The sequence below is a fragment of the Hyla sarda genome, unplaced genomic scaffold (assembly GCF_029499605.1).
Source record: "Hyla sarda isolate aHylSar1 unplaced genomic scaffold, aHylSar1.hap1 scaffold_289, whole genome shotgun sequence".
NCBI lineage: Eukaryota > Metazoa > Chordata > Amphibia > Anura > Hylidae > Hyla > Hyla sarda.
In genome coordinates this window covers 131978-155056 of record NW_026609597.1, presented here as the reverse complement: position 1 = coordinate 155056, position 23079 = coordinate 131978, and the positions used below count along the sequence as shown (strand labels likewise).

General features: G+C 46.1%; 10 non-coding genes across 10 annotated transcripts; all 10 read left to right on the top strand.

Moving 5' to 3' along the window:
* Positions 1-3337: 3337 nt before the first annotated feature.
* LOC130326925 (U2 spliceosomal RNA) lies at positions 3338-3528 on the top strand. Its single transcript, XR_008871452.1, has one exon. It is a non-coding gene; the product is annotated as a U2 spliceosomal RNA (small nuclear RNA).
* A 2080-nt stretch (positions 3529-5608) lies between these two features.
* On the top strand, positions 5609-5799 carry LOC130326909 (U2 spliceosomal RNA). Its single transcript, XR_008871440.1, has one exon. It is a non-coding gene; the product is annotated as a U2 spliceosomal RNA (small nuclear RNA).
* A 2091-nt stretch (positions 5800-7890) lies between these two features.
* LOC130326973 (U2 spliceosomal RNA) lies at positions 7891-8081 on the top strand. Its single transcript, XR_008871491.1, has one exon. It is a non-coding gene; the product is annotated as a U2 spliceosomal RNA (small nuclear RNA).
* Positions 8082-10172: 2091 nt separating this feature from the next.
* On the top strand, positions 10173-10363 carry LOC130326972 (U2 spliceosomal RNA). The gene has a single exon (XR_008871490.1). It is a non-coding gene; the product is annotated as a U2 spliceosomal RNA (small nuclear RNA).
* Positions 10364-12459: 2096 nt separating this feature from the next.
* Positions 12460-12647, top strand: LOC130326940 (U2 spliceosomal RNA). Its single transcript, XR_008871463.1, has one exon. It is a non-coding gene; the product is annotated as a U2 spliceosomal RNA (small nuclear RNA).
* A 686-nt stretch (positions 12648-13333) lies between these two features.
* LOC130326924 (U2 spliceosomal RNA) lies at positions 13334-13515 on the top strand. The gene has a single exon (XR_008871451.1). It is a non-coding gene; the product is annotated as a U2 spliceosomal RNA (small nuclear RNA).
* Positions 13516-15610: 2095 nt separating this feature from the next.
* Positions 15611-15801, top strand: LOC130326899 (U2 spliceosomal RNA). The gene has a single exon (XR_008871431.1). It is a non-coding gene; the product is annotated as a U2 spliceosomal RNA (small nuclear RNA).
* Positions 15802-17875: 2074 nt separating this feature from the next.
* LOC130326971 (U2 spliceosomal RNA) lies at positions 17876-18066 on the top strand. Its single transcript, XR_008871489.1, has one exon. It is a non-coding gene; the product is annotated as a U2 spliceosomal RNA (small nuclear RNA).
* Positions 18067-20176: 2110 nt separating this feature from the next.
* On the top strand, positions 20177-20367 carry LOC130326969 (U2 spliceosomal RNA). Its single transcript, XR_008871487.1, has one exon. It is a non-coding gene; the product is annotated as a U2 spliceosomal RNA (small nuclear RNA).
* Positions 20368-22458: 2091 nt separating this feature from the next.
* LOC130326968 (U2 spliceosomal RNA) lies at positions 22459-22649 on the top strand. The gene has a single exon (XR_008871486.1). It is a non-coding gene; the product is annotated as a U2 spliceosomal RNA (small nuclear RNA).
* Positions 22650-23079: the final 430 nt, after the last annotated feature.

Here is a 23079-nt window from a genome sequence, read left to right as displayed (position 1 = left end):
ATGTTCCTAATTGACAAAATAAGATTAATGCTTATGAAGAAATATAAAATCTCATCCCTTCCCCAATATCGCGCCACACCCCTACCCCTTAATTCCCTGGTTGAACTTGATGGACATATGTCTTTTTTCGACCGTACTAACTATGTAACTATGTAACATAACATGGGGGGGGGGGGTCTCCTGGCTGTTCACACAGGTGTGTCATTGCTGTACATTGACCATGCATTGCTTCTGTGGTATTGCAAAGGCAAAGACAAATGCTTCCAGCCATCCATTGCACTAATGGATTGGTCATCAGCTGGCTGTCTATGTCCCGCATCAATATAGACCAAAGTACAGAGGGTTAGGCTATGCTATTGTGCACCTACCTGATGCATCAGAAGGTGCGAGGCCCTTGCTAAATTCTGTGCACAGACTTTGAGATCTATACTTTAGACTGTATCTAAACCTGCTCCAACATGGACTGACATTCTGGCCTACTTTCAGCCGATGCGACTTGTCTGTCGCTGAACAGTCGCTTTTTATGTATTCAGCACCTATGTATAATGTTGTAAAAATGCTCTAGAAGCTAAAGTCGCAGAAATGTCACACATATTTGGCCTGCAACTTTCTGTGCGACAAATTCAGACAGGAAAAATCAATATAAATCCTTAGAAAATTATCCCCCAGTGTCTCCATCTGCTGGCGGTATTGAATAAGCATTGCTGCACTGATGGGGTATGCATTAGACGGAAAAAAAGAAGAAAAAGAAGAATAATACGCCCAGAAAAGAGGCGAAAAGGAGAAAAACGTAAAAAAAACGTGAAAAAAAAGTAAGAGGAAGAGAAGGGAAAAAAAGGTGGAAATGGGTTTAAAAGTGATTTCGGCGGAGAAATATATATATATATATATATATATATATATATATATATACGCGCACACACACACATATATATAAACGTATTCTCCGTTGAGATATTGCAGCCGCTGCTGTGTCCAGGCCCAGGAGCCTTAGCACTGTGCTGTGATGTCACTCAATACCACTGACATCACTAGGTGTAAACAACATCTCTCCTTTGCTGTGTATGTGACTATGGAGCTGTTTGGTGATGTCGTCTATTATGGCCTTCATAGAAGCAACAGGAGATTGTTGCATCCATCTAGAACCCTCAGAACTACAGTGCTATGATGTCACTCACTTCCACAGGCCTTGCAGAGTGTAAACAACAACAACCCAGCTTTGTTGTGTATGTAACCATAGGGATTTGTGATGTCACCTAGAACCTTCACAGCAGCGACAGCTTTATGAGGAGCATCAGCACTGCTCTGCCTGAGCAGAACCATCACCGCCATAGGTTGTCAAATAACCCGGGTTTAACCCACACAGGTAAGTCCAATGGGGTGCAGGCATGTCCTCTATGCTTACAGCTTCCCGTGGGTGTTGGTTTGATACCGTTTGGGGACAGCCAAGGAGGCATCTGCAGGCAACAAAGGTAGGTGTGTGCTTGTGTGTGTGTTTCCTATGCAGATCCTAAGCCCAGTGTCACATGCAAGTAGGAGGAGTAAGAAGGGTTCCTGGCAAATCCGGGTTATGGATTGCATTTAAAAAGGCCCCGTGGGAGTGCAATGGGCCCCTGTCTTGCTGCTTAGCAATAATGGTATGGGTTTAGGTTCTGCTGTGTGTACTGGTGGTTGACTGCCCCCCAGCCCAGAGTGTGCATGGAAAATTGTCTGGCAGCCTCCCTGACAGCAAGCAGTGATAGTGCCCATGAAGGGCACCTTGTTGGGCCCGCCCCTTTCACGGTTATCGCTTCTCGGCCTTTTGGCTAAGATCAAGTGTAGTTCTGCTCACTTGGTCTGGCCAGAGGGTGTCTGGGGTACCCGGCTCCTTTGCCTGGGGGGATCGTCCTTCTTAACGGAGGGACTTCACCCCCCTGCTGCTATCAGGGAGCCGGCTTAGTCCCCAGACAACGGGAGGCGATCCCCACCTACCTACTTCGGTGGGGGAGGTGTCTGGACATCATGGACATGGAGGAAGATTGCGGTTTTTCTTCGGAAGGCGTGCCGCCTTTTGCGAGACTTCGGAATGGAGTTCGTATTTCCCTGCTCGATGTCCGGAAGAAGGAAAGAGGCCTTGTCTTTGTCGTGGAAGAAGTGCTGTTTAAGTTGCTGGAAGTCAAGAGGGAGCAAATCCTATCCATGCTTGAGTTTCCCAGAAGTGGATACTACGACGTGGTGCTGGCTTCTGAAGAGGACTATGAGTCATTTTGGAACATATTGCAGCAAAAGAAGGTATGTCCGGTTTTGAAAGGGGTGGAGATAGTTCCACATTTCCCACGTAGAGAACGATTGGTGACTATAAGGATGTATAGCCCATATACTTCGGAGGAGGATATCGTTACCTTTTTGTCTCGATTCTGTGACAGTGTTCTGCCTAAAGGCAAGGTATTTAATCAATATGGACTATGGACCACCAAGTGGAGGTTCCATGTGAAATTTAAAATGGCAGATGGCAAGTTAGTGATCCCCCCAGGACGGTTTAAAATTGGTTCTGTGAACGGGGATCTGTATTTTTCTGGCATGCAAGATTTTTGCCGCAAATGTAAACAGTACGGTCACAGAAAGGAGGATTGCACGTTTTTGTGGTGTTTCAAGTGTCAAGAGGAGGGTCACGACGTGGAAAATTGTCAAAAGAAAAGGAAATGCCATCTGTGTGGTGAGGAGGGCCATCTGCTTGGCTCGTGTCCTAAGAAAAAGTCTGAGAAAAATTCAGAGAAAAAGGAAGCTGTAAAAAGAAGCAGAGAGGAACCAGCTGAAGTGAAAGAACCAGAAGTGGAGCAGGTTCCAACTAGAAGACCTACAGAGCAGAAGAAGAAGAGAGAGGAGGAAGTGTATGTGCCAGTGCAGTATTTTGGTGTGCTTGGTGGTTTGTTGGAAAATTTGTCGGAAGCAGAAAGAAAAACGTTTGACAAAGATATGATGGATCTAAAGATAGGCTTGAAGAACCGGGAGGAAGAAGCTCGGGATAAAGTCTATTTTTCTTTCAAGGCAGACATGAACCGTTTTGTTGAAACGTATAAAATTCCAGGCTGGTTAGCGTCTCAAGTTAAGAAAGATATAGCAAATGGCAATATCAGTCGAGGACTGATAGACTTTCTAATGGTGTTTGCATGGAGGAAGGGGATGACCTTCTAATTTGGTTTTGCTTAATTAGAAAGTAATGTTTGGTTTTGCTATTTTATGTTGTTTCTTATTTTGTTTTTAAATGTTCTATTTTGTTTCATTAGTGTTTAAGAAAAGAAATAAAAACATGTTACCTGATGATGAACACAAAATTGAGTTCCAAATAAGATCTTGGAACTCTGAGTGAGTTCTGAGGGCTAACTTAAAAAAAAATCTGTTCTTATCAGTTTAATATCTGATACGTCCCCTATCTGGGGACCATATATTAAATGGATTTTTGAGAACGGGGGCCGATTTCGAAGCTTGCTTCCGTCGCCCTATGCATTGACCCGATATGGCAGTATCTTCGGGTACAGTGCACCACCCCCTTACAGGGTTAAAAAGAAAGATTCCTACTTTCATTGCTACGCTAGCCAGCTAGCCAGCCCTGTGGGCCTTGCTGCTGCTGCAGCCAAAAAACAAAAGGTGGTGCTGCTGCTGCTTCTGCTGCTTCTGCTTCTGCTTGTGTCTGGCCGCTGTTGGAGCGTCCAGGCACAGGACTTCTGCTGCTGCTGACTAAATGGCCTCCTTAATTGGATCATTTGAGTAGCCAGCACACCTGTGCAGGTAGGGCATGACATGATAGGCAGCTGCCTTGATAGCGGGTGGGTGCTGAATGTTCCTAATTGACAAAATAAGATTAATGCTTATGAAGAAATATAAAATCTCATCCCTTCCCCAATATCGCGCCACACCCCTACCCCTTAATTCCCTGGTTGAACTTGATGGACATATGTCTTTTTTCCGACCGTACTAACTATGTAACTATGTAACATAACATGGGGGGGGGGGGGTCTCCTGGCTGTTCACACAGGTGTGTCATTGCTGTACATTGACCATGCATTGCTTCTGTGGTATTGCAAAGGCAAAGACAAATGCTTCCAGCCATCCATTGCACTAATGGATTGGTCATCAGCTGGCTGTCTATGTCCCGCATCAATATAGACCAAAGTACAGAGGGTTAGGCTATGCTATTGTGCACCTACCTGATGCATCAGAAGGTGCGAGGCCCTTGCTAAATTCTGTGCACAGACTTTGAGATCTATACTTTAGACTGTATCTAAACCTGCTCCAACATGGACTGACATTCTGGCCTACTTTCAGCCGATGCGACTTGTCTGTCGCTGAACAGTCGCTTTTTATGTATTCAGCACCTATGTATAATGTTGTAAAAATGCTCTAGAAGCTAAAGTCACAGAAATGTCACACATATTTGGCCTGCAACTTTCTGTGCGACAAATTCAGACAGGAAAAATCAGTATAAATCCTTAGAAAATTATCCCCCAGTGTCTCCATCTGCTGGCGGTATTGAATAAGCATTGCTGCACTGATGGGGTATGCATTAGACGAAAAAAAAAGAAGAAAAAGAAGAATAATACGCCCAGAAAAGAGGCGAAAAGGAGAAAAACGTAAAAAAACGTGAAAAAAAAGTAAGAGGAAGAGAAGGGAAAAAAAGGTGGAAATGGGTTTAAAAGTGATTTCGGCGGAGAAATATATATATATATATATATATATATATATATATATATATATACGCGCACACACACACATATATATAAACGTATTCTCCGTTGAGATATTGCAGCCGCTGCTGTGTCCAGGCCCAGGAGCCTTAGCACTGTGCTGTGATGTCACTCAATACCACTGACATCACTAGGTGTAAACAACATCTCTCCTTTGCTGTGTATGTGACTATGGAGCTGTTTGGTGATGTCGTCTATTATGGCCTTCATAGAAGCAACAGGAGATTGTTGCATCCATCTAGAACCCTCAGAACTACAGTGCTATGATGTCACTCACTTCCACAGGCCTTGCAGAGTGTAAACAACAACAACCCAGCTTTGTTGTGTATGTAACCATAGGGATTTGTGATGTCACCTAGAACCTTCACAGCAGCGACAGCTTTATGAGGAGCATCAGCACTGCTCTGCCTGAGCAGAACCATCACCGCCATAGGTTGTCAAATAACCCGGGTTTAACCCACACAGGTAAGTCCAATGGGGTGCAGGCATGTCCTCTATGCTTACAGCTTCCCGTGGGTGTTGGTTTGATACCGTTTGGGGACAGCCAAGGAGGCATCTGCAGGCAACAAAGGTAGGTGTGTGCTTGTGTGTGTGTTTCCTATGCAGATCCTAAGCCCAGTGTCACATGCAAGTAGGAGGAGTAAGAAGGGTTCCTGGCAAATCCGGGTTATGGATTGCATTTAAAAAGGCCCCTTGGGAGTGCAATGGGCCCCTGTCTTGCTGCTTAGCAATAATGGTATGGGTTTAGGTTCTGCTGTGTGTACTGGTGGTTGACTGCCCCCCAGCCCAGAGTGCGCATGGAAAATTGTCTGGCAGCCTCCCTGACAGCAAGCAGTGATAGTGCCCATGAAGGGCACCTTGTTGGGCCCGCCCCTTTCACGGTTATCGCTTCTCGGCCTTTTGGCTAAGATCAAGTGTAGTATCTGTTCTTATCAGTTTAATATCTGATACGTCCCCTATCTGGGGACCATATATTAAATGGATTTTTGAGAACGGGGGCCGATTTCGAAGCTTGCTTCCGTCGCCCTATGCATTGACCCAATATGGCAGTATCTTCGGGTACAGTGCACCACCCCCTTACAGGGTTAAAAAGAAAGATTCCTACTTTCATTGCTACCTGCTTGCTGGCTAGCCAGCTAGCCAGCCCTGTGGGCCTTGCTGCTGCTGCAGCCAAAAAACAAAAGGTGGTGCTGCTGCTGCTTCTGCTGCTTCTGCTTCTGCTTGTGTCTGGCCGCTGTTGGAGCGTCCAGGCACAGGACTTCTGCTGCTGCTGACTAAATGGCCTCCTTAATTGGATCATTTGAGTAGCCAGCACACCTGTGCAGGTAGGGCATGACATGATAGGCAGCTGCCTTGATAGCGGGTGGGTGCTGAATGTTCCTAATTGACAAAATAAGATTAATGCTTATGAAGAAATATAAAATCTCATCCCTTCCCCAATATCGCGCCACACCCCTACCCCTTAATTCCCTGGTTGAACTTGATGGACATATGTCTTTTTTCGACCGTACTAACTATGTAACTATGTAACATAACATGGGGGGGGGGGGGGTCTCCTGGCTGTTCACACAGGTGTGTCATTGCTGTACATTGACCATGCATTGCTTCTGTGGTATTGCAAAGGCAAAGACAAATGCTTCCAGCCATCCATTGCACTAATGGATTGGTCATCAGCTGGCTGTCTATGTCCCGCATCAATATAGACCAAAGTACAGAGGGTTAGGCTATGCTATTGTGCACCTACCTGATGCATCAGAAGGTGCGAGGCCCTTGCTAAATTCTGTGCACAGACTTTGAGATCTATACTTTAGACTGTATCTAAACCTGCTCCAACATGGACTGACATTCTGGCCTACTTTCAGCCGATGCGACTTGTCTGTCGCTGAACAGTCGCTTTTTATGTATTCAGCACCTATGTATAATGTTGTAAAAATGCTCTAGAAGCTAAAGTCGCAGAAATGTCACACATATTTGGCCTGCAACTTTCTGTGCGACAAATTCAGACAGGAAAAATCAGTATAAATCCTTAGAAAATTATCCCCCAGTGTCTCCATCTGCTGGCGGTATTGAATAAGCATTGCTGCACTGATGGGGTATGCATTAGACGAAAAAAAAGAAGAAAAAGAAGAATAATACGCCCAGAAAAGAGGCGAAAAGGAGAAAAACGTAAAAAAACGTGAAAAAAAAGTAAGAGGAAGAGAAGGGAAAAAAAGGTGGAAATGGGTTTAAAAGTGATTTCGGCGGAGAAATATATATATATATATATATATATATATATATATATATATATATACGCGCACACACACACATATATATAAACGTATTCTCCGTTGAGATATTGCAGCCGCTGCTGTGTCCAGGCCCAGGAGCCTTAGCACTGTGCTGTGATGTCACTCAATACCACTGACATCACTAGGTGTAAACAACATCTCTCCTTTGCTGTGTATGTGACTATGGAGCTGTTTGGTGATGTCGTCTATTATGGCCTTCATAGAAGCAACAGGAGATTGTTGCATCCATCTAGAACCCTCAGAACTACAGTGCTATGATGTCACTCACTTCCACAGGCCTTGCAGAGTGTAAACAACAACAACCCAGCTTTGTTGTGTATGTAACCATAGGGATTTGTGATGTCACCTAGAACCTTCACAGCAGCGACAGCATTATGAGGAGCATCAGCACTGCTCTGCCTGAGCAGAACCATCACCGCCATAGGTTGTCAAATAACCCGGGTTTAACCCACACAGGTAAGTCCAATGGGGTGCAGGCATGTCCTCTATGCTTACAGCTTCCCGTGGGTGTTGGTTTGATACCGTTTGGGGACAGCCAAGGAGGCATCTGCAGGCAACAAAGGTAGGTGTGTGCTTGTGTGTGTGTTTCCTATGCAGATCCTAAGCCCAGTGTCACATGCAAGTAGGAGGAGTAAGAAGGGTTCCTGGCAAATCCGGGTTATGGATTGCATTTAAAAAGGCCCCGTGGGAGTGCAATGGGCCCCTGTCTTGCAGCTTAGCAATAATGGTATGGGTTTAGGTTCTGCTGTGTGTACTGGTGGTTGACTGCCCCCCAGCCCAGAGTGTGCATGGAAAATTGTCTGGCAGCCTCCCTGACAGCAAGCAGTGATAGTGCCCATGAAGGGCACCTTGTTGGGCCCGCCCCTTTCACGGTTATCGCTTCTCGGCCTTTTGGCTAAGATCAAGTGTAGTATCTGTTCTTATCAGTTTAATATCTGATACGTCCCCTATCTGGGGACCATATATTAAATGGATTTTTGAGAACGGGGGCCGATTTCGAAGCTTGCTTCCGTCGCCCTATGCATTGACCCGATATGGCAGTATCTTCGGGTACAGTGCACCACCCCCTTACAGGGTTAAAAAGAAAGATTCCTACTTTCATTGCTACTTGCTTGCTGGCTAGCCAGCTAGCCAGCCCTGTGGGCCTTGCTGCTGCTGCAGCCAAAAAACAAAAGGTGGTGCTGCTGCTGCTTCTGCTGCTTCTGCTTCTGCTTGTGTCTGGCCGCTGTTGGAGCATCCAGGCACAGGACTTCTGCTGCTGCTGACTAAATGGCCTCCTTAATTGGATCATTTGAGTAGCCAGCACACCTGTGCAGGTAGGGCATGACATGATAGGCAGCTGCCTTGATAGCGGGTGGGTGCTGAATGTTCCTAATTGACAAAATAAGATTAATGCTTATGAAGAAATATAAAATCTCATCCCTTCCCCAATATCGCGCCACACCCCTACCCCTTAATTCCCTGGTTGAACTTGATGGACATATGTCTTTTTTCGACCGTACTAACTATGTAACTATGTAACATAACATGGGGGGGGGGGGGTCTCCTGGCTGTTCACACAGGTGTGTCATTGCTGTACATTGACCATGCATTGCTTCTGTGGTATTGCAAAGGCAAAGACAAATGCTTCCAGCCATCCATTGCACTAATGGATTGGTCATCAGCTGGCTGTCTATGTCCCGCATCAATATAGACCAAAGTACAGAGGGTTAGGCTATGCTATTGTGCACCTACCTGATGCATCAGAAGGTGCGAGGCCCTTGCTAAATTCTGTGCACAGACTTTGAGATCTATACTTTAGACTGTATCTAAACCTGCTCCAACATGGACTGACATTCTGGCCTACTTTCAGCCGATGCGACTTGTCTGTCGCTGAACAGTCGCTTTTTATGTATTCAGCACCTATGTATAATGTTGTAAAAATGCTCTAGAAGCTAAAGTCGCAGAAATGTCACACATATTTGGCCTGCAACTTTCTGTGCGACAAATTCAGACAGGAAAAATCAGTATAAATCCTTAGAAAATTATCCCCCAGTGTCTCCATCTGCTGGCGGTATTGAATAAGCATTGCTGCACTGATGGGGTATGCATTAGACGAAAAAAAAGAAGAAAAAGAAGAATAATACGCCCAGAAAAGAGGCGAAAAGGAGAAAAACGTAAAAAAACGTGAAAAAAAAGTAAGAGGAAGAGAAGGGAAAAAAAGGTGGACATGGGTTTAAAAGTGATTTCGGCGGAGAATATATATATATATATATATATATATATATATATATATATATATATACGCGCACACACACACATATATATAAACGTATTCTCCGTTGAGATATTGCAGCCGCTGCTGTGTCCAGGCCCAGGAGCCTTAGCACTGTGCTGTGATGTCACTCAATACCACTGACATCACTAGGTGTAAACAACATCTCTCCTTTGCTGTGTATGCGACTATGGAGCTGTTTGGTGATGTCGTCTATTATGGCCTTCATAGAAGCAACAGGAGATTGTTGCATCCATCTAGAACCCTCAGAACTACAGTGCTATGATGTCACTCACTTCCACAGGCCTTGCAGAGTGTAAACAACAACAACCCAGCTTTGTTGTGTATGTAACCATAGGGATTTGTGATGTCACCTAGAACCTTCACAGCAGCGACAGCTTTATGAGGAGCATCAGCACTGCTCTGCCTGAGCAGAACCATCACCGCCATAGGTTGTCAAATAACCCGGGTTTAACCCACACAGGTAAGTCCAATGGGGTGCAGGCATGTCCTCTATGCTTACAGCTTCCCGTGGGTGTTGGTTTGATACCGTTTGGGGACAGCCAAGGAGGCATCTGCAGGCAACAAAGGTAGGTGTGTGTTTGTGTGTGTGTTTCCTATGCAGATCCTAAGCCCAGTGTCACATGCAAGTAGGAGGAGTAAGAAGGGTTCCTGGCAAATCCGGGTTATGGATTGCATTTAAAAAGGCCCCGTGGGAGTGCAATGGGCCCCTGTCTTGCTGCTTAGCAATAATGGTATGGGTTTAGGTTCTGCTGTGTGTACTGGTGGTTGACTGCCCCCCAGCCCAGAGTGTGCATGGAAAATTGTCTGGCAGCCTCCCTGACAGCAAGCAGTGATAGTGCCCATGAAGGGCACCTTGTTGGGCCCGCCCCTTTCACGGTTATCGCTTCTCGGCCTTTTGGCTAAGATCAAGTGTAGTATCTGTTCTTATCAGTTTAATATCTGATACGTCCCCTATCTGGGGACCATATATTAAATGGATTTTTGAGAACGGGGGCCGATTTCGAAGCTTGCTTCCGTCGCCCTATGCATTGACCCGATATGGCAGTATCTTCGGGTACAGTGCACCACCCCCTTACAGGGTTAAAAAGAAAGATTCCTACTTTCATTGCTACCTGCTTGCTGGCTAGCCAGCTAGCCAGCCCTGTGGGCCTTGCTGCTGCTGCAGCCAAAAAACAAAAGGTGGTGCTGCTGCTGCTTCTGCTGCTGCTGCTTCTGCTTGTGTCTGGCCGCTGTTGGAGCGTCCAGGCACAGGACTTCTGCTGCTGCTGACTAAATGGCCTCCTTAATTGGATCATTTGAGTAGCCAGCACACCTGTGCAGGTAGGGCATGACATGATAGGCAGCTGCCTTGATAGCGGGTGGGTGCTGAATGTTCCTAATTGACAAAATAAGATTAATGCTTATGAAGAAATATAAAATCTCATCCCTTCCCCAATATCGCGCCACACCCCTACCCCTTAATTCCCTGGTTGAACTTGATGGACATATGTCTTTTTTCGACCGTACTAACTATGTAACTATGTAACATAACATGGGGGGGGGGGGGTGTCTCCTGGCTGTTCACACAGGTGTGTCATTGCTGTACATTGACCATGCATTGCTTCTGTGGTATTGCAAAGGCAAAGACAAATGCTTCCAGCCATCCATTGCACTAATGGATTGGTCATCAGCTGGCTGTCTATGTCCCGCATCAATATAGACCAAAGTACAGAGGGTTAGGCTATGCTATTGTGCACCTACCTGATGCATCAGAAGGTGCGAGGCCCTTGCTAAATTCTGTGCACAGACTTTGAGATCTATACTTTAGACTGTATCTAAACCTGCTCCAACATGGACTGACATTCTGGCCTACTTTCAGCCGATGCGACTTGTCTGTCGCTGAACAGTCGCTTTTTATGTATTCAGCACCTATGTATAATGTTGTAAAAATGCTCTAGAAGCTAAAGTCGCAGAAATGTCACACATATTTGGCCTGCAACTTTCTGTGCGACAAATTCAGACAGGAAAAATCAGTATAAATCCTTAGAAAATTATCCCCCAGTGTCTCCATCTGCTGGCGGTATTGAATAAGCATTGCTGCACTGATGGGGTATGCATTAGACGAAAAAAAAGAAGAAAAAGAAGAATAATACGCCCAGAAAAGAGGCGAAAAGGAGAAAAACGTAAAAAAACGTGAAAAAAAAGTAAGAGGAAGAGAAGGGAAAAAAAGGTGGAAATGGGTTTAAAAGTGATTTCGGCGGAGAAATATATATATATATATATATATATATATATATATATATATATATATATACGCGCACACACACACATATATATAAACGTATTCTCCGTTGAGATATTGCAGCCGCTGCTGTGTCCAGGCCCAGGAGCCTTAGCACTGTGCTGTGATGTCACTCAATACCACTGACATCACTAGGTGTAAACAACATCTCTCCTTTGCTGTGTATGTGACTATGGAGCTGTTTGGTGATGTCGTCTATTATGGCCTTCATAGAAGCAACAGGAGATTGTTGCATCCATCTAGAACCCTCAGAACTACAGTGCTATGATGTCACTCACTTCCACAGGCCTTGCAGAGTGTAAACAACAACAACCCAGCTTTGTTGTGTATGTAACCATAGGGATTTGTGATGTCACCTAGAACCTTCACAGCAGCGACAGCTTTATGAGGAGCATCAGCACTGCTCTGCCTGAGCAGAACCATCACCGCCATAGGTTGTCAAATAACCCGGGTTTAACCCACACAGGTAAGTCCAATGGGGTGCAGGCATGTCCTCTATGCTTACAGCTTCCCGTGGGTGTTGGTTTGATACCGTTTGGGGACAGCCAAGGAGGCATCTGCAGGCAACAAAGGTAGGTGTGTGCTTGTGTGTGTGTTTCCTATGCAGATCCTAAGCCCAGTGTCACATGCAAGTAGGAGGAGTAAGAAGGGTTCCTGGCAAATCCGGGTTATGGATTGCATTTAAAAAGGCCCCGTGGGAGTGCAATGGGCCCCTGTCTTGCTGCTTAGCAATAATGGTATGGGTTTAGGTTCTGCTGTGTGTACTGGTGGTTGACTGCCCCCCAGCCCAGAGTGTGCATGGAAAATTGTCTGGCAGCCTCCCTGACAGCAAGCAGTGATAGTGCCCATGAAGGGCACCTTGTTGGGCCCGCCCCTTTCACGGTTATCGCTTCTCGGCCTTTTGGCTAAGATCAAGTGTAGTATCTGTTCTTATCAGTTTTTCATGCCGGTGGACAGTAACGCCGGTATGGGGCTGGTGGGGATGGGTGCTGCATGGAGGATGCAGGTGTACCAGGGCTTTCCGGGGCTGGTTCTGAGGAATCAGCTCGACGGCTGCCCCGATGTGACCTGTTCCCTCCGGGTCTCGCCATGAGGCTGAGAGGGTCTAGAGCCGAGGTACTTTGTGCCTCGGGGAGTGGTGACCCCGAGGTGCCGAAACTCACTGGGAGAATAGGCTCACTGAGTTGAAGCACGGGCACCATAATCTCTTCACCTTGTGGCACTCACCTCTTGATTCCCGGCCTTCTGGCTAGGATCAGAGAAATTTTTTATAGATCCGGCCGGATGTCCGGGCAGTATATCTGCACACATTCACTTATTTATTTCTTTTTTGTCTCACTGTGTCACTTTTTGCGTGTTGTGTGTTCACAGGATTGGTCAGGATGCGGTAGCCCTTCTGGGTGTCCCTCCTGGCGGTCTAGGGGAGGTGTGTGTGGCCATTAGGTTCCGCACCTCCCTGCAAACACCCCGGGTACTCCTGCTTTGGCAGGGTACCTACCGTAATCGGCTCTGCGGGCAGATACCTTGGCTAACGCCAAGGGGGATGCCGGGAGCATTTGTGGTCCCCTAGTAGCTTCGGCGAAAAGGGACATCGAACCTGGAACCTCGCAGGTACCTTTTGGTCCGGAGGCGAAGGGTAAGGTTTGTTGGGGGGCCTCTCTCCTATCGGAGAAGGGCTTGCGATAGACCGCATCCTTTGTGCACGTTTTTTTAGTGTAACACGTTTGCACTTTTTCTTGCACTTTGGGTGAATCGAAAGCACGTTCCTCGGCTTTAGATAAAAAAAAATCTGTTCTTATCAGTTTAATATCTGATACGTCCCCTATCTGGGGACCATATATTAAATGGATTTTTGAGAACGGGGGCCGATTTCGAAGCTTGCTTCCGTCGCCCTATGCATTGACCCGATATGGCAGTATCTTCGGGTACAGTGCACCACCCCCTTACAGGGTTAAAAAGAAAGATTCCTACTTTCATTGCTACCTGCTTGCTGGCTAGCCAGCTAGCCAGCCCTGTGGGCCTTGCTGCTGCTGCAGCCAAAAAACAAAAGGTGGTGCTGCTGCTGCTTCTGCTGCTTCTGCTTCTGCTTGTGTCTGGCCGCTGTTGGAGCGTCCAGGCACAGGACTTCTGCTGCTGCTGACTAAATGGCCTCCTTAATTGGATCATTTGAGTAGCCAGCACACCTGTGCAGGTAGGGCATGACATGATAGGCAGCTGCCTTGATAGCGGGTGGGTGCTGAATGTTCCTAATTGACAAAATAAGATTAATGCTTATGAAGAAATATAAAATCTCATCCCTTCCCCAATATCGCGCCACACCCCTACCCCTTAATTCCCTGGTTGAACTTGATGGACATATGTCTTTTTTTGACCGTACTAACTATGTAACTATGTAACATAACATGGGGGAGGGGGGGGTCTCCTGGCTGTTCACACAGGTGTGTCATTGCTGTACATTGACCATGCATTGCTTCTGTGGTATTGCAAAGGCAAAGACAAATGCTTCCAGCCATCCATTGCACTAATGGATTGGTCATCAGCTGGCTGTCTATGTCCCGCATCAATATAGACCAAAGTACAGAGGGTTAGGCTATGCTATTGTGCACCTACCTGATGCATCAGAAGGTGCGAGGCCCTTGCTAAATTCTGTGCACAGACTTTGAGATCTATACTTTAGACTGTATCTAAACCTGCTCCAACATGGACTGACATTCTGGCCTACTTTCAGCCGATGCGACTTGTCTGTCGCTGAACAGTCGCTTTTTATGTATTCAGCACCTATGTATAATGTTGTAAAAATGCTCTAGAAGCTAAAGTCGCAGAAATGTCACACATATTTGGCCTGCAACTTTCTGTGCGACAAATTCAGACATGAAAAATCAGTATAAATCCTTAGAAAATTATCCCCCAGCGTCTCCATCTGCTGGCGGTATTGAATAAGCATTGCTGCACTGATGGGGTATGCATTAGACGAAAAAAAAGAAGAAAAAGAAGAATAATACGCCCAGAAAAGAGGCGAAAAGGAGAAAAACGTAAAAAAACGTGAAAAAAAAGTAAGAGGAAGAGAAGGGAAAAAAAGGTGGAAATGGGTTTAAAAGTGATTTCGGCGGAGAAATATATATATATATATATATATATATATATATATATATATATATATATACGCGCACACACACACATATATATAAACGTATTCTCCGTTGAGATATTGCAGCCGCTGCTGTGTCCAGGCCCAGGAGCCTTAGCACTGTGCTGTGATGTCACTCAATACCACTGACATCACTAGGTGTAAACAACATCTCTCCTTTGCTGTGTATGTGACTATGGAGCTGTTTGGTGATGTCGTCTATTATGGCCTTCATAGAAGCAACAGGAGATTGTTGCATCCATCTAGAACCCTCAGAACTACAGTGCTATGATGTCACTCACTTCCACAGGCCTTGCAGAGTGTAAACAACAACAACCCAGCTTTGTTGTGTATGTAACCATAGGGATTTGTGATGTCACCTAGAACCTTCACAGCAGCGACAGCTTTATGAGGAGCATCAGCACTGCTCTGCCTGAGCAGAACCATCACCGCCATAGGTTGTCAAATAACCCGGGTTTAACCCACACAGGTAAGTCCAATGGGGTGCAGGCATGTCCTCTATGCTTACAGCTTCCCGTGGGTGTTGGTTTGATACCGTTTGGGGACAGCCAAGGAGGCATCTGCAGGCAACAAAGGTAGGTGTGTGCTTGTGTGTGTGTTTCCTATGCAGATCCTAAGCCCAGTGTCACATGCAAGTAGGAGGAGTAAGAAGGGTTCCTGGCAAATCCGGGTTATGGATTGCATTTAAAAAGGCCCCGTGGGAGTGCAATGGGCCCCTGTCTTGCTGCTTAGCAATAATGGTATGGGTTTAGGTTCTGCTGTGTGTACTGGTGGTTGACTGCCCCCCAGCCCAGAGTGTGCATGGAAAATTGTCTGGCAGCCTCCCTGACAGCAAGCAGTGATAGTGCCCATGAAGGGCACCTTGTTGGGCCCGCCCCTTTCACGGTTATCGCTTCTCGGCCTTTTGGCTAAGATCAAGTGTAGTATCTGTTCTTATCAGTTTAATATCTGATACGTCCCCTATCTGGGGACCATATATTAAATGGATTTTTGAGAACGGGGGCCGATTTCGAAGCTTGCTTCCGTCGCCCTATGCATTGACCCGATATGGCAGTATCTTCGGGTACAGTGCACCACGCCCTTACAGGGTTAAAAAGAAAGATTCCTACTTTCATTGCTACCTGCTTGCTAGCTAGCCAGCCCTGTGGGCCTTGCTGCTGCTGCAGCCAAAAAACAAAAGGTGGTGCTTCTGCTGCTTCTGCTTCTGCTTGTGTCTGGCCGCTGTTGGAGCGTCCAGGCACAGGACTTCTGCTGCTGCTGACTAAATGGCCTCCTTAATTGGATCATTTGAGTAGCCAGCACACCTGTGCAGGTAGGGCATGACATGATAGGCAGCTGCCTTGATAGCGGGTGGGTGCTGAATGTTCCTAATTGACAAAATAAGATTAATGCTTATGAAGAAATATAAAATCTCATCCCTTCCCCAATATCGCGCCACACCCCTACCCCTTAATTCCCTGGTTGAACTTGATGGACATATGTCTTTTTTCGACCGTACTAACTATGTAACTATGTAACATAACATGGGGGGGGGGGGGGGTCTCCTGGCTGTTCACACAGGTGTGTCATTGCTGTACATTGACCATGCATTGCTTCTGTGGTATTGCAAAGGCAAAGACAAATGCTTCCAGCCATCCATTGCACTAATGGATTGGTCATCAGCTGGCTGTCTATGTCCCGCATCAATATAGACCAAAGTACAGAGGGTTAGGCTATGCTATTGTGCACCTACCTGATGCATCAGAAGGTGCGAGGCCCTTGCTAAATTCTGTGCACAGACTTTGAGATCTATACTTTAGACTGTATCTAAACCTGCTCCAACATGGACTGACATTCTGGCCTACTTTCAGCCGATGCGACTTGTCTGTCGCTGAACAGTCGCTTTTTATGTATTCAGCACCTATGTATAATGTTGTAAAAATGCTCTAGAAGCTAAAGTCGCAGAAATGTCACACATATTTGGCCTGCAACTTTCTGTGCGACAAATTCAGACAGGAAAAATCAGTATAAATCCTTAGAAAATTATCCCCCAGTGTCTCCATCTGCTGGCGGTATTGAATAAGCATTGCTGCACTGATGGGGTATGCATTAGACGAAAAAAAAGAAGAAAAAGAAGAATAATACGCCCAGAAAAGAGGCGAAAAGGAGAAAAACGTAAAAAAAACGTGAAAAAAAAGTAAGAGGAAGAGAAGGGAAAAAAAGGTGGAAATGGGTTTAAAAGTGATTTCGGCGGAGAAATATATATATATATATATATATATATATATATATATATATATACGCGCACACACACACATATATATAAACGTATTCTCCGTTGAGATATTGCAGCCGCTGCTGTGTCCAGGCCCAGGAGCCTTAGCACTGTGCTGTGATGTCACTCAATACCACTGACATCACTAGGTGTAAACAACATCTCTCCTTTGCTGTGTATGTGACTATGGAGCTGTTTGGTGTTGTCGTCTATTATGGCCTTCATAGAAGCAACAGGAGATTGTTGCATCCATCTAGAACCCTCAGAACTACAGTGCTATGATGTCACTCACTTCCACAGGCCTTGCAGAGTGTAAACAACAACAACCCAGCTTTGTTGTGTATGTAACCATAGGGATTTGTGATGTCACCTAGAACCTTCACAGCAGCGACAGCTTTATGAGGAGCATCAGCACTGCTCTGCCTGAGCAGAACCATCACCGCCATAGGTTGTCAAATAACCCGGGTTTAACCCACACAGGTAAGTCCAATGGGGTGCAGGCATGTCCTCTATGCTTACAGCTTCCCGTGGGTGTTGGTTTGATACCGTTTGGGGACAGCCAAGGAGGCATCTGCAGGCAACAAAGGTAGGTGTGTGCTTGTGTGTGTGTTTCCTATGCAGATCCTAAGCCCAGTGTCACATGCAAGTAGGAGGAGTAAGAAGGGTTCCTGGCAAATCCGGGTTATGGATTGCATTTAAAAAGGCCCCGTGGGAGTGCAATGGGCCCCTGTCTTGCTGCTTAGCAATAATGGTATGGGTTTAGGTTCTGCTGTGTGTACTGGTGGTTGACTGCCCCCCAGCCCAGAGTGTGCATGGAAAATTGTCTGGCAGCCTCCCTGACAGCAAGCAGTGATAGTGCCCATGAAGGGCACCTTGTTGGGCCCGCCCCTTTCACGGTTATCGCTTCTCGGCCTTTTGGCTAAGATCAAGTGTAGTATCTGTTCTTATCAGTTTAATATCTGATACGTCCCCTATCTGGGGACCATATATTAAATGGATTTTTGAGAACGGGGGCCGATTTCGAAGCTTGCTTCCGTCGCCCTATGCATTGACCCGATATGGCAGTATCTTCGGGTACAGTGCACCACCCCCTTACAGGGTTAAAAAGAAAGATTCCTACTTTCATTGCTACCTGCTTGCTGGCTAGCCAGCTAGCCAGCCCTGTGGGCCTTGCTGCTGCTGCAGCCAAAAAACAAAAGGTGGTGCTGCTGCTGCTTCTGCTGCTTCTGCTGCTTCTGCTTCTGCTTGTGTCTGGCCGCTGTTGGAGCGTCCAGGCACAGGACTTCTGCTGCTGCTGACTAAATGGCCTCCTTAATTGGATCATTTGAGTAGCCAGCACACCTGTGCAGGTAGGGCATGACATGATAGGCAGCTGCCTTGATAGCGGGTGGGTGCTGAATGTTCCTAATTGACAAAATAAGATTAATGCTTATGAAGAAATATAAAATCTCATCCCTTCCCCAATATCGCGCCACACCCCTACCCCTTAATTCCCTGGTTGAACTTGATGGACATATGTCTTTTTTCGACCGTACTAACTATGTAACTATGTAACATAACATGGGGGGGGGGGGGGGGGGTCTCCTGGCTGTTCACACAGGTGTGTCATTGCTGTACATTGACCATGCATTGCTTCTGTGGTATTGCAAAGGCAAAGACAAATGCTTCCAGCCATCCATTGCACTAATGGATTGGTCATCAGCTGGCTGTCTATGTCCCGCATCAATATAGACCAAAGTACAGAGGGTTAGGCTATGCTATTGTGCACCTACCTGATGCATCAGAAGGTGCGAGGCCCTTGCTAAATTCTGTGCACAGACTTTGAGATCTATACTTTAGACTGTATCTAAACCTGCTCCAACATGGACTGACATTCTGGCCTACTTTCAGCCGATGCGACTTGTCTGTCGCTGAACAGTCGCTTTTTATGTATTCAGCACCTATGTATAATGTTGTAAAAATGCTCTAGAAGCTAAAGTCGCAGAAATGTCACACATATTTGGCCTGCAACTTTCTGTGCGACAAATTCAGACAGGAAAAATCAGTATAAATCCTTAGAAAATTATCCCCCAGTGTCTCCATCTGCTGGCGGTATTGAATAAGCATTGCTGCACTGATGGGGTATGCATTAGACGAAAAAAAAGAAGAAAAAGAAGAATAATACGCCCAGAAAAGAGGCGAAAAGGAGAAAAACGTAAAAAAACGTGAAAAAAAAGTAAGAGGAAGAGAAGGGAAAAAAAGGTGGAAATGGGTTTAAAAGTGATTTCGGCGGAGAAATATATATATATATATATATATATATATATATATATATATATATATATATACGCGCACACACACACATATATATAAACGTATTCTCCGTTGAGATATTGCAGCCGCTGCTGTGTCCAGGCCCAGGAGCCTTAGCACTGTGCTGTGATGTCACTCAATACCACTGACATCACTAGGTGTAAACAACATCTCTCCTTTGCTGTGTATGTGACTATGGAGCTGTTTGGTGATGTCGTCTATTATGGCCTTCATAGAAGCAACAGGAGATTGTTGCATCCATCTAGAACCCTCAGAACTACAGTGCTATGATGTCACTCACTTCCACAGGCCTTGCAGAGTGTAAACAACAACAACCCAGCTTTGTTGTGTATGTAACCATAGGGATTTGTGATGTCACCTAGAACCTTCACAGCAGCGACAGCTTTATGAGGAGCATCAGCACTGCTCTGCCTGAGCAGAACCATCACCGCCATAGGTTGTCAAATAACCCGGGTTTAACCCACACAGGTAAGTCCAATGGGGTGCAGGCATGTCCTCTATGCTTACAGCTTCCCGTGGGTGTTGGTTTGATACCGTTTGGGGACAGCCAAGGAGGCATCTGCAGGCAACAAAGGTAGGTGTGTGCTTGTGTGTGTGTTTCCTATGCAGATCCTAAGCCCAGTGTCACATGCAAGTAGGAGGAGTAAGAAGGGTTCCTGGCAAATCCGGGTTATGGATTGCATTTAAAAAGGCCCCGTGGGAGTGCAATGGGCCCCTGTCTTGCTGCTTAGCAATAATGGTATGGGTTTAGGTTCTGCTGTGTGTACTGGTGGTTGACTGCCCCCCAGCCCAGAGTGTGCATGGAAAATTGTCTGGCAGCCTCCCTGACAGCAAGCAGTGATAGTGCCCATGAAGGGCACCTTGTTGGGCCCGCCCCTTTCACGGTTATCGCTTCTCGGCCTTTTGGCTAAGATCAAGTGTAGTATCTGTTCTTATCAGTTTAATATCTGATACGTCCCCTATCTGGGGACCATATATTAAATGGATTTTTGAGAACGGGGGCCGATTTCGAAGCTTGCTTCCGTCGCCCTATGCATTGACCCGATATGGCAGTATCTTCGGGTACAGTGCACCACCCCCTTACAGGGTTAAAAAGAAAGATTCCTACTTTCATTGCTACCTGCTTGCTGGCTAGCCAGCTAGCCAGCCCTGTGGGCCTTGCTGCTGCTGCAGCCAAAAAACAAAAGGTGGTGCTGCTGCTGCTTCTGCTGCTTCTGCTTCTGCTTGTGTCTGGCCGCTGTTGGAGCGTCCAGGCACAGGACTTCTGCTGCTGCTGACTAAATGGCCTCCTTAATTGGATCATTTGAGTAGCCAGCACACCTGTGCAGGTAGGGCATGACATGATAGGCAGCTGCCTTGATAGCGGGTGGGTGCTGAATGTTCCTAATTGACAAAATAAGATTAATGCTTATGAAGAAATATAAAATCTCATCCCTTCCCCAATATCGCGCCACACCCCTACCCCTTAATTCCCTGGTTGAACTTGATGGACATATGTCTTTTTTCGACCGTACTAACTATGTAACTATGTAACATAAAATGGGGGGGGGGGGGGGGTCTCCTGGCTGTTCACACAGGTGTGTCATTGCTGTACATTGACCATGCATTGCTTCTGTGGTATTGCAAAGGCAAAGACAAATGCTTCCAGCCATCCATTGCACTAATGGATTGGTCATCAGCTGGCTGTCTATGTCCCGCATCAATATAGACCAAAGTACAGAGGGTTAGGCTATGCTATTGTGCACCTACCTGATGCATCAGAAGGTGCGAGGCCCTTGCTAAATTCTGTGCACAGACTTTGAGATCTATACTTTAGACTGTATCTAAACCTGCTCCAACATGGACTGACATTCTGGCCTACTTTCAGCCGATGCGACTTGTCTGTCGCTGAACAGTCGCTTTTTATGTATTCAGCACCTATGTATAATGTTGTAAAAATGCTCTAGAAGCTAAAGTCGCAGAAATGTCACACATATTTGGCCTGCAACTTTCTGTGCGACAAATTCAGACAGGAAAAATCTGTATAAATCCTTAGAAAATTATCCCCCAGTGTCTCCATCTGCTGGCGGTATTGAATAAGCATTGCTGCACTGATGGGGTATGCATTAGACGAAAAAAAAGAAGAAAAAGAAGAATAATACACCCAGAAAAGAGGCGAAAAGGAGAAAAACGTAAAAAAACGTGAAAAAAAAGTAAGAGGAAGAGAAGGGAAAAAAAGGTGGAAATGGGTTTAAAAGTGATTTCGGCGGAGAAATATATATATATATATATATATATATATATATATATATATATACGCGCACACACACACATATATATAAACGTATTCTCCGTTGAGATATTGCAGCCGCTGCTGTGTCCAGGCCCAGGAGCCTTAGCACTGTGCTGTGATGTCACTCAATACCACTGACATCACTAGGTGTAAACAACATCTCTCCTTTGCTGTGTATGTGACTATGGAGCTGTTTGGTGATGTCGTCTATTATGGCCTTCATAGAAGCAACAGGAGATTGTTGCATCCATCTAGAACCCTCAGAACTACAGTGCTATGATGTCACTCACTTCCACAGGCCTTGCAGAGTGTAAAAAACAACAACCCAGCTTTGTTGTGTATGTAACCATAGGGATTTGTGATGTCACCTAGAACCTTCACAGCAGCGACAGCTTTATGAGGAGCATCAGCACTGCTCTGCCTGAGCAGAACCATCACCGCCATAGGTTGTCAAATAACCCGGGTTTAACCCACACAGGTAAGTCCAATGGGGTGCAGGCATGTCCTCTATGCTTACAGCTTCCCGTGGGTGTTGGTTTGATACCGTTTGGGGACAGCCAAGGAGGCATCTGCAGGCAACAAAGGTAGGTGTGTGCTTGTGTGTGTGTTTCCTATGCAGATCCTAAGCCCAGTGTCACATGCAAGTAGGAGGAGTAAGAAGGGTTCCTGGCAAATCCGGGTTATGGATTGCATTTAAAAAGGCCCCGTGGGAGTGCAATGGGCCCCTGTCTTGCTGCTTAGCAATAATGGTATGGGTTTAGGTTCTGCTGTGTGTACTGGTGGTTGACTGCCCCCCAGCCCAGAGTGTGCATGGAAAATTGTCTGGCAGCCTCCCTGACAGCAAGCAGTGATAGTGCCCATGAAGGGCACCTTGTTGGGCCCGCCCCTTTCACGGTTATCGCTTCTCGGCCTTTTGGCTAAGATCAAGTGTAGTATCTGTTCTTATCAGTTTAATATCTGATACGTCCCCTATCTGGGGACCATATATTAAATGGATTTTTGAGAACGGGGGCCGATTTCGAAGCTTGCTTCCGTCGCCCTATGCATTGACCCGATATGGCAGTATCTTCGGGTACAGTGCACCACCCCCTTACAGGGTTAAAAAGAAAGATTCCTACTTTCATTCCTACCTGCTTGCTGGCTAGCCAGCTAGCCAGCCCTGTGGGCCTTGCTGCTGCTGCAGCCAAAAAACAAAAGGTGGTGCTGCTGCTGCTTCTGCTGCTTCTGCTTCTGCTTGTGTCCGGCCGCTGTTGGAGCGTCCAGGCACAGGACTTCTGCTGCTGCTGACTAAATGGCCTCCTTAATTGGATCATTTGAGTAGCCAGCACACCTGTGCAGGTAGGGCATGACATGATAGGCAGCTGCCTTGATAGCGGGTGGGTGCTGAATGTTCCTAATTGACAAAATAAGATTAATGCTTATGAAGAAATATAAAATCTCATCCCTTCCCCAATATCGCGCCACACCCCTACCCCTTAATTCCCTGGTTGAACTTGATGGACATATGTCTTTTTTCGA